The 8,240-nt window shown below is 36.8% G+C and overlaps 1 non-coding gene across 1 annotated transcript; it reads right to left on the bottom strand.

The window, feature by feature from the left end:
• Positions 1 to 6,694: 6,694 nt before the first annotated feature.
• LOC115032351 lies at positions 6,695 to 6,804 on the bottom strand. The gene has a single exon (XR_003838032.1). It is a non-coding gene; the product is annotated as a U6 spliceosomal RNA (small nuclear RNA).
• Between the last annotated feature and the right edge of the window lie 1,436 nt (positions 6,805 to 8,240).

Here is an 8,240-nt window from a genome sequence, read left to right as displayed (position 1 = left end):
ACATGATGAGATCAAAAAGAAATGGTATTCCAAGGAAAAATAATTTACACTTTTTTGTAATATCATTTGGGATATTCATGAGCCATGTTCATGAAGTGATATGGGAGAAACTGAGTTTAAATGATTTCACTATTTTGAACATTTTTTTTCTACCTTCATGATCATTGTTCACCTTTCCTGAGTGTGCTGGCTAGTCTAATGTCAACTTGACGCACAAACTAGAGTTATTTGAAAGAAGGAAACCTCAAGAAAATGTCTGCATAAGATCTAGCTGTAAGGTCTTTTCCTAATCAGTGATTAATAATGGAGGGCACAGACCATTGTCTGTGGTATCATCTCTAGGTGATTCTAGGTTCTGTAAGAAAGCAGGCTGTGCAAGCCATGTGAAGCAATCCAATAAGCAGCACTCCTCCATGGTCTCAGGAGCTCCTGCCTCCAGGATCCTGCCCCATTTAAGTTTCTGTCCTGACTTCTTTTTGTGGTGAAAAGCAATGTTGAAGTGTAAGCTGAATAAACCCTTTCCTCTCCAACTTACTTTTTGGTCATGGAGTTTCATTGTAGTCATAGAAATACTAAGACACTGAGTTAGGGGTACCTTTTTTAACATGGTTCAAAAAAGTCATTCCTAAGGCTCTGCAGCTAAGAGAGTATGCTTTCAGAGCTCCCAAGTTAGACTCCCAGCCCCCATGTCAGGCGGCTCATGACCACCATTAACTCTAGCTCCAGACAATCAGACACTTTATTCTAGCCTCCATATGTACCTGTACTCATGTGCACATAAAGTGCCACATGACACACACACATGCACACAACATGTGATTAAAAATAAGTCATAAAAGCAACAATATTTTTATTAGAGTGGATATTTTATATTTAGATTTTTTATTTCTTGGAAATTCTTTTTGAGACAGACAGTGAGGACTATACCTGTGGCATTAGAGTTTTTAATCACTCTGTCACTGTATCAAATATTTGAGATACATAATTCAGAGGAAGAACGATTCATGGTGTCTTATAGCTGCCAAGGTTTCAGTCACCAGCTTGCTGGCTCAGTTACATCATTCTGGGCATGAGGCATCGTAGCTGTTCTGTAGAACATGGCAGAAACAAGTTGTTTTTCTCCACCTCGTGGCATCTAGCAATAAGAGGGAGAGAGAAAGTTAAAGCACAAAAAGGAGGATGGTAAACACAAGCATGGACCTGTACCAGTGGGCTTCTTCTTTCTGCTTTTGTCCCATTCAGGCCCAGCCTACAAGATGGTGTGGTCTACATTCAAAAGTGAATCCACAACTTTCAGTTGCTGTCCCCCATGCCAGTCATCTCTGAAGAGACATACTCATAAGTGTGCTTCACTAATCTCCCAAGGGTCTCTCAAACCAGTCAAATTGACTGTTTATATTAAACACACTGGACCCATTCTGTAGTTAGATAATGCATTGAACAGTGACTTCCAGGCCTTTCCTGCCACCTGAGCACTCGTGGAAGAATCAATTGCCAAAAAACTAAGTTATATACAATTATTACTAACTAGCTGGAAGCAAACAGCTTGTCTGGGAGACTGCTGCCAAGTTTTCTGAGATGATAAAAGCAAGATGAGAAAATCCAGTTTGGGACAAAGGTAACGTGCTCAGCATGAGTTGAGACTGAGGACCTGAGGGATGCTAAATGGGTGGTAGGGGATGAAAAGAGGGGATAAGGCAAAGCTGTGGGTGGGGCATGGAAAGAGACCAGTCAATGATCACCATGAGAGGGGAACTGAAGTGCTTAGGGTAAGATACTTAGAGAAGAGACCTAATAAGACACCTTGAGGAACAGCAATGCTATTTTAAGGAATGAAACCAGAACTCAAATTAGCCAATGAAAATAAAATGGGGAACATCTGAGAAATAAAGAGAATTAACAGGATATTCTATCACAAAGAAAAATAAAGGTGAATCAAGACAGAGAGCATGAATAAGAATGATACACTCTACCCAGGGGTAAAACACAGTAAGGACAGAAATAGCCATTGAGATTTTTACTCAGATCAGTCATAGCACAAAAAATTTTTCTGTTGAATATCTGTACTATGGTCACAAGATTGTGCACCTAGCATACAATATAATTCCAGAATATTTTATCATCCACAAAGAAGACACAGACCCTTTAGTAGTCGCTTCCCAATCCCTACTTCCCTCCTAGCAACTTCTAGCAATTACTACATTACATCCCATTCCTGTGGAATTGCCTATTTTGAATATTTCATGTAAATATAATCAACCTTTTGTGTTTGGCTTCATTCACTTTGCATATTTACAGGATTCATCCATCTTTTAATTTCTATCAGCACTTCATTCCTATTTATAATATTCTACTGCATATTAATTTTTCAGCCTATTTGTTTCATTGCCGTCAGAGAGCTGAGACAGCTCTAGGAGGAAAAGAGACACAGATAAAGAAGTTTCTTTCTCTTCCCTGTATTCTGGCATTTGCCTAGCAGAACCTCCTCTAATTCCTTTAGGAGCCACAGAGATAGACCTCATAAGCCATGCCTCAAATGAAGCACTGATTGAAGTTCCTGCAGTAACTCAGAAGTAGTATCCTGGAACATGTATCATATGTAACCTACTCTTGCTTATATATTGTATGTGTTGTTTCAATATTGTTTTATCAATAGATATTTTTAGGTTGTCTCCAGGTTAGGGTGATCACAAATTAAAATAATGTTATGAGTATTGAGAAGAAAGTCTTTTCATGGGCATAGTTTTCATTCCCTAAAAGTAAATTCCTCACAATAGAATGGCTGGTTAAAGTGATGTATACAAACTGTGATATTAAAAAAATGTTGAATGATTCTATCCTCCCTCACAATGAATTCAAGTCATTGTACACAACTGGCAACATCTGGGACTTTCAGAGTTAAACAGCTGAGTAAAAGTAGTGTCTTGTTTTCACTTACACTTTCTGGTAGTCAGTAATATTGATTATACTTTATATACATTTATAGTCTTGCTTCTTACATACTTGTTCAAATATTTCATCCTTTTCTTTTATTTATTTATTTATTTATTTATTTATTTATTTATTTATTTATTTATTTATTATATGTAAGTACACTGTAGCTGTCTTCAGACGCACCAGAAGAGGGCACCAGATCTCATTACGGATGGTTGTGAGCCACCATGTGGTTGCTGGGATTTGAACTCAGGACCTTCAGAAGAGCAGTCAGTGCTCTTACCCGCTGAGCCATCTCGCCAGCCCATATTTCATCCTTTTCAAGCAGAAGTACTTTGTCTTTTTACCATTGCTACAGATGAAAGAAACTTCTCATGCATGCATTCTGAGTATTTTCTCCCAGCATGTGCTTGGTCATTTCCTCTATTTACTAGTATATTTTAAAAAGTAGAAATTTTTAATTTTGATGGAATTCAATATGAAAATTTTCTTTTATTGTTAGAGTATTTTATATCTTTAAAATCTGATCACCCAAGGCCATAATATTTTCCTTCTTTTCATTTCCACATTTAGAACAATGATACATTACTAATTAATTTCTTTACATAGTATGAGATAAGAACTGTATCCTATTTTGAAAATTCAGTTAGGCCATCTGTAATTGTTGAAAAGAGTATTCTTTTCCACACTCAGTCAACTCAGCTCTGATATTGAGGATCTGTTGACTTAATGTATGTAAATCTCTTTCTGGATTTCATTTTATGCATATCTTGCACTTACTTCTGTTTTTATTTTACATCATAACCACAGTTTCCCCTCCTTCCTTCCCCCCAACTCCCATCCCAGTCTTCTTCTGTTTGTCTTCAGAGAAGGCCAGGGTATCAATCAACCCTATCAAGTTGCAGTAAGATTAAGCATTTCCTCTCCTATTAATGCTAAACGAGGCCGATCAGTGGAGGGAAAGGGTCCCAAAAAGAGTCAGAAACAGCCCCTGCTCCTTCTGTTAGGGGTTCCAAAAGAAAACCAAGCCATACAATTGTAACATATGTGCAGAGGGCTTAGGTCAGTCCCATGCAGGCTCTCTGGTTGCTGGTTCAAAGTCTAGTAGCTTCGGCTTTTTCTTTTTCTTTTTCTTTTCCTTTTCCTTTTCCTTTTTCTTTTTCTTTTTCTTTTTCTTTTTCTTTTTCTTTTTCTTTTTCTTTTTCTTTTTCTTTTTCTTTTTCTTTTTCTTTTTCTCTTTCTCTTTCTCTTTCTCTTTCTCTTTCTCTTTCTCTTTCTTTTTCTTTTTCTTTTTCGTGATTTTTTTCCTACCTTCTCCAAAGAAAATATGCTTGGATTTGTTCAATTGGAATTACACTGACATAATGAATCAAATGAGTCAATACTGAGTCCATTACATTTGAGTTTTATTGTTTAGATTTTTACATCTTGTCACTACTAAATTTCTAGAACATGAACATGGTGCATCACTAATTATATGGGCTAGGATTTTTATTCCTGTGTATGTATGATGTCAAGAATATTCTTCAGTAACTCTCAACCTTATATTTGAAAAGAAGTCTCATGTTGAACCTGGAACAGTTTACAATGACCGACAAGCCATGGGAATCTTCAGCATCCACAATACCCTACACTGGCATTACAGAGGCTCACAACCACACCTACACTTGTCATGACTGATAAGGATCTGAACTTGGATCTCCATGCTTATATAGCAAACACTTTACCAACTAAGAAATTTACCCTACCCCTTTAGTTTCTTACTGATGACCTCTGACAGCTTGTGTCTGTCAAGTAATTTTTACATTGCATCTGTTAAATTTTAATATTTCTCCCTATCTCGTGTCTTTGTGCCTATAACAAAATGCCTGAGATTGCATAATTTATAAATGATAAAATTAATTTCTCAAAATGATGGAGGCTAAGAAATGTGTAGGCAAGGCACTGACAGCTTCATCTGCTGCTGAAGGCCTTTTTCTCTGCTTCCCTGCTTCCCGGCAGCTTGGTTCTGTGTCATCCACAAAAGAAATGCACTCAGTCTTCATATATAACACACAGAAGAGGCAAATCTAATCACCCAAAGCCTTATGTATGACACAAACCCATCCATGATAGCCTTCTTCATGGTCTGGTGGCCACATAAAATCTCCTTTTGAATACTATGAACTTGATGATTAACATAAATTTTTAATGGGACACAAACATTCAGACCACAGCATCCAAATAATATCTTTGGTATCTGCAGTGATGTCTCCTCTTCCGTTTTTGACATTGTTGGTTTGTGTTTATGCTGTCTCTCCCTTGGATGTCATTTTGGTGTTTTTACATAGTCTCACTCTGTACACCTAGCTGGCCTCATACTTGCCATATATCGCCTTGTGCTTGACTGTAATCTCACGAACTTGTCTCATTCTCTCAAGTTCTGGAATTTCATGAATGTGCCTCTTCATCTGCCTTCCTGTTACATCTTAACTGATATTTATCAATCTTATTAATCTTTCCAGGGAATTTACTGGTTTGCTGGGTATTTTTGCCTGGTTTTGTTTTGTTTTGTTTTCTTTCACTGTAATTGTTATTGTTGTCATACTGCTTTTTTTCCTGGAAAATTTTCCTGAAAGTAATTTTTAAAAATATTTCTGGAAATAACTGGGTTTACAAAAAGACCATCATTTTACTATCATTTAACTGAAAATATTATCTAATTTGATTATGGTTTATTCTCTACCCATGAATTATTTACACATGAAGTGTTAAATTTCCAAATGAAGATTTTTTAAGTAATATCATTTAAATTAGCTTCTAATTTAGTTCATTTTTGTCAAAGAGCATATTACATAGTTTCAATCCTATACTACAGCACATATCTTAGTGAGCAATCACAGACACTTGAAAAGAATGAGTTTTTGCTGTTGTTGGTTATCACGTACTATTAAATTGGTGTTGCTTCTGGGTGTTTTAAATTGCTTTATTCTGCTTACAGCATACATATTAAAGTCCCCTGCTGAGATTGTGGCATCCTCCTTAATTCTGTTAGGTTTATTCACATATTTTTGTTTTTGTTTTTCAAGACAGGGTTTCTTTGTATAGCTCTGTCTGTTCTGGAACTTACTTTGTAGACCAGGCTGGCCTCAAACTCAGAAATCTGCCTGCCTCTGCCTCCCGAGTGCTGGGATTAAAGGCATGTGCCACCACTGCCCGGCTTATTCACATATTTTGAAAAACTGATATTAGATTTACATACAATGTGTTTGTGATTTCTCACGATTTACCATCTTATCATTTCAAATAGTTCTTTCCCTTAGAACTTACTCATGACCTCCCCTATATCTGGTCTTGTAATTACCCAATTTCCATGTTTACTGTGGGCCTGGCATATCTGTTGCTACCTTTTCACTTTCAATCTAAGCTTTCATGTGGACTAGTCAATATATTTTAAATTTTCTATTTCTTTGTATTAGCTTTTTAGGAAAGTCTGTAATTGTTATTGGTATTGGTATTGCTTATTTGGTCCACTTTTAATTCACCAAAGACTGTCAGCAGGCCTCAACTGCTGGCCACACAAGTGGAAAGGAATCAATTTATCTTCCTGTCCTGAATTAAAACTTGTTCAAAGTATATAAAAACCATAGCTTTCTTTCATGTTTGCAAAGGCTTGTCTCATGCTTTATTCCCAGTTTAATGTTCACAGTGAAAACTAAGCCTTTGGAGTTGCTGACTTTTAACATGAGGCATGCCCTAATTAATGTGGACAGAATATTTCATATTTTTGTTACTCAACATTTATATTTTGCGTGTCATCCTTGTGCAGGGCCCATGCTAATCTTCTCTGTATCGTTCCAATTTTAGTATATGTGTTGCCGAAGCAAGCACTCAACATTTATATTTTGATGCAAGAAACTTGTCTTGAGTCATTTGAGTTTTTAGCTTGTCAGAAAAATAGAAGCTCTTTGTAATTTTGAAAAGAAAATGTCAGCATTCCTGTGAGCCTAGACACATCTCTGCTATATGTGATGTCCCCATTTTGTTCTTCATAGTTCTATAAGGACTTGTGATGTCCACTATTAATAAATGAGAAGATTGGACTCCAGGAATTTATGCATCATATCCAATGATAGCCAAATAAAGATTAAGGTCTGGTTATTAAGAGCAGGAACTAGAGCTCTCCTTGCATTCACACCTTCTTTTCAACATTTTTACTCTAACCACATTATGAGACTGATTTCAAAGTTTGAATTAAATAGAGATTTGGGTACCTTTTTGTATTCAGACATAAATGCCATAAAAAAATAATGAGTATCAAATAAAGTCCATTCCTAAGTGCATAAACTTTGATGGTCAAAATAATATTCTGTTATAATTCCCTTGATAAGAACATGTCCACATCATCTGTGATGGGTGAAATTCCAAAACCTATTTTCAGCTATTGCTACTGACACAGTAGTGCATTCTAGGATTGTTCTATTATCATTAGACTTGTAGTTGGGTAAACTTAGTGCTCTGATGCTGTTTCACCTTTGGCTTTGATTACCCTGATGCTTTAGCGATAGAGGACATAAGCTAGACAACAGGTGTCTCAAGATACCACACCCCAGGAATGTAGGTATGATTATTAAAACAGCCAGTTCTCATGAGCACACCAGCTGTTTATTGCTGAGATGAATCCTAGAAAGCCATGGCCTGTATGTCTTGTTCTCTCCCTATCCGTTTTTCCAGGAAACTATGACACACACTAACCACACACAGAAAAGTGGAAGATATGGCCATAGTATGAAAGGACATGCCCTGTCTCCTAATGGCATTCTGTTAGACGATTCCCTGGTGGCAGCAAGGAAATAAATGACAATGTGAGGATTATGAGCCACTCTCCTCAGAAAGAGTATATCTGCTGCCAGGTGACAAATTTAAATGTGCTGTTGCCTGTGATGCTTCAAACAAAGAGTGATCACTGGGTATCACTTGGCAGTAAATTTAAAACAGACAGTAGACTTTGATTAACCAGAAGCATAGTAGAAAGTGCTCTGAATTTTTTATGGCTTATTACTTTGGAAGAGAAAGCTTGGACTATAAGGAAACTGACTCATTTTAATATTTTATTCAAAGAATAGCTGCTCTGTCCTGCTGTCAGGGCAGGGCCAACTCTGCTGTAGCCTACTACACATCTTCCAGAAAAACCAGCCTGGGGTCTCGACATCATCTTGGCCTTGAGGCATTACCAGAGTTTTGACATGCAGAGAAAAGTTCCATTTTGTTTAGAATATCATGCTAAGTTATAAAGGCAGATTTGTTGAGACACATTTCAGTTATGA

The sequence above is a fragment of the Mus caroli genome, chromosome 1, assembly GCF_900094665.2.
Source record: "Mus caroli chromosome 1, CAROLI_EIJ_v1.1, whole genome shotgun sequence".
NCBI classification, from domain to species: Eukaryota; Metazoa; Chordata; class Mammalia; order Rodentia; family Muridae; genus Mus; species Mus caroli.
This window is presented reverse-complemented; position numbering and strand designations above follow the sequence as displayed.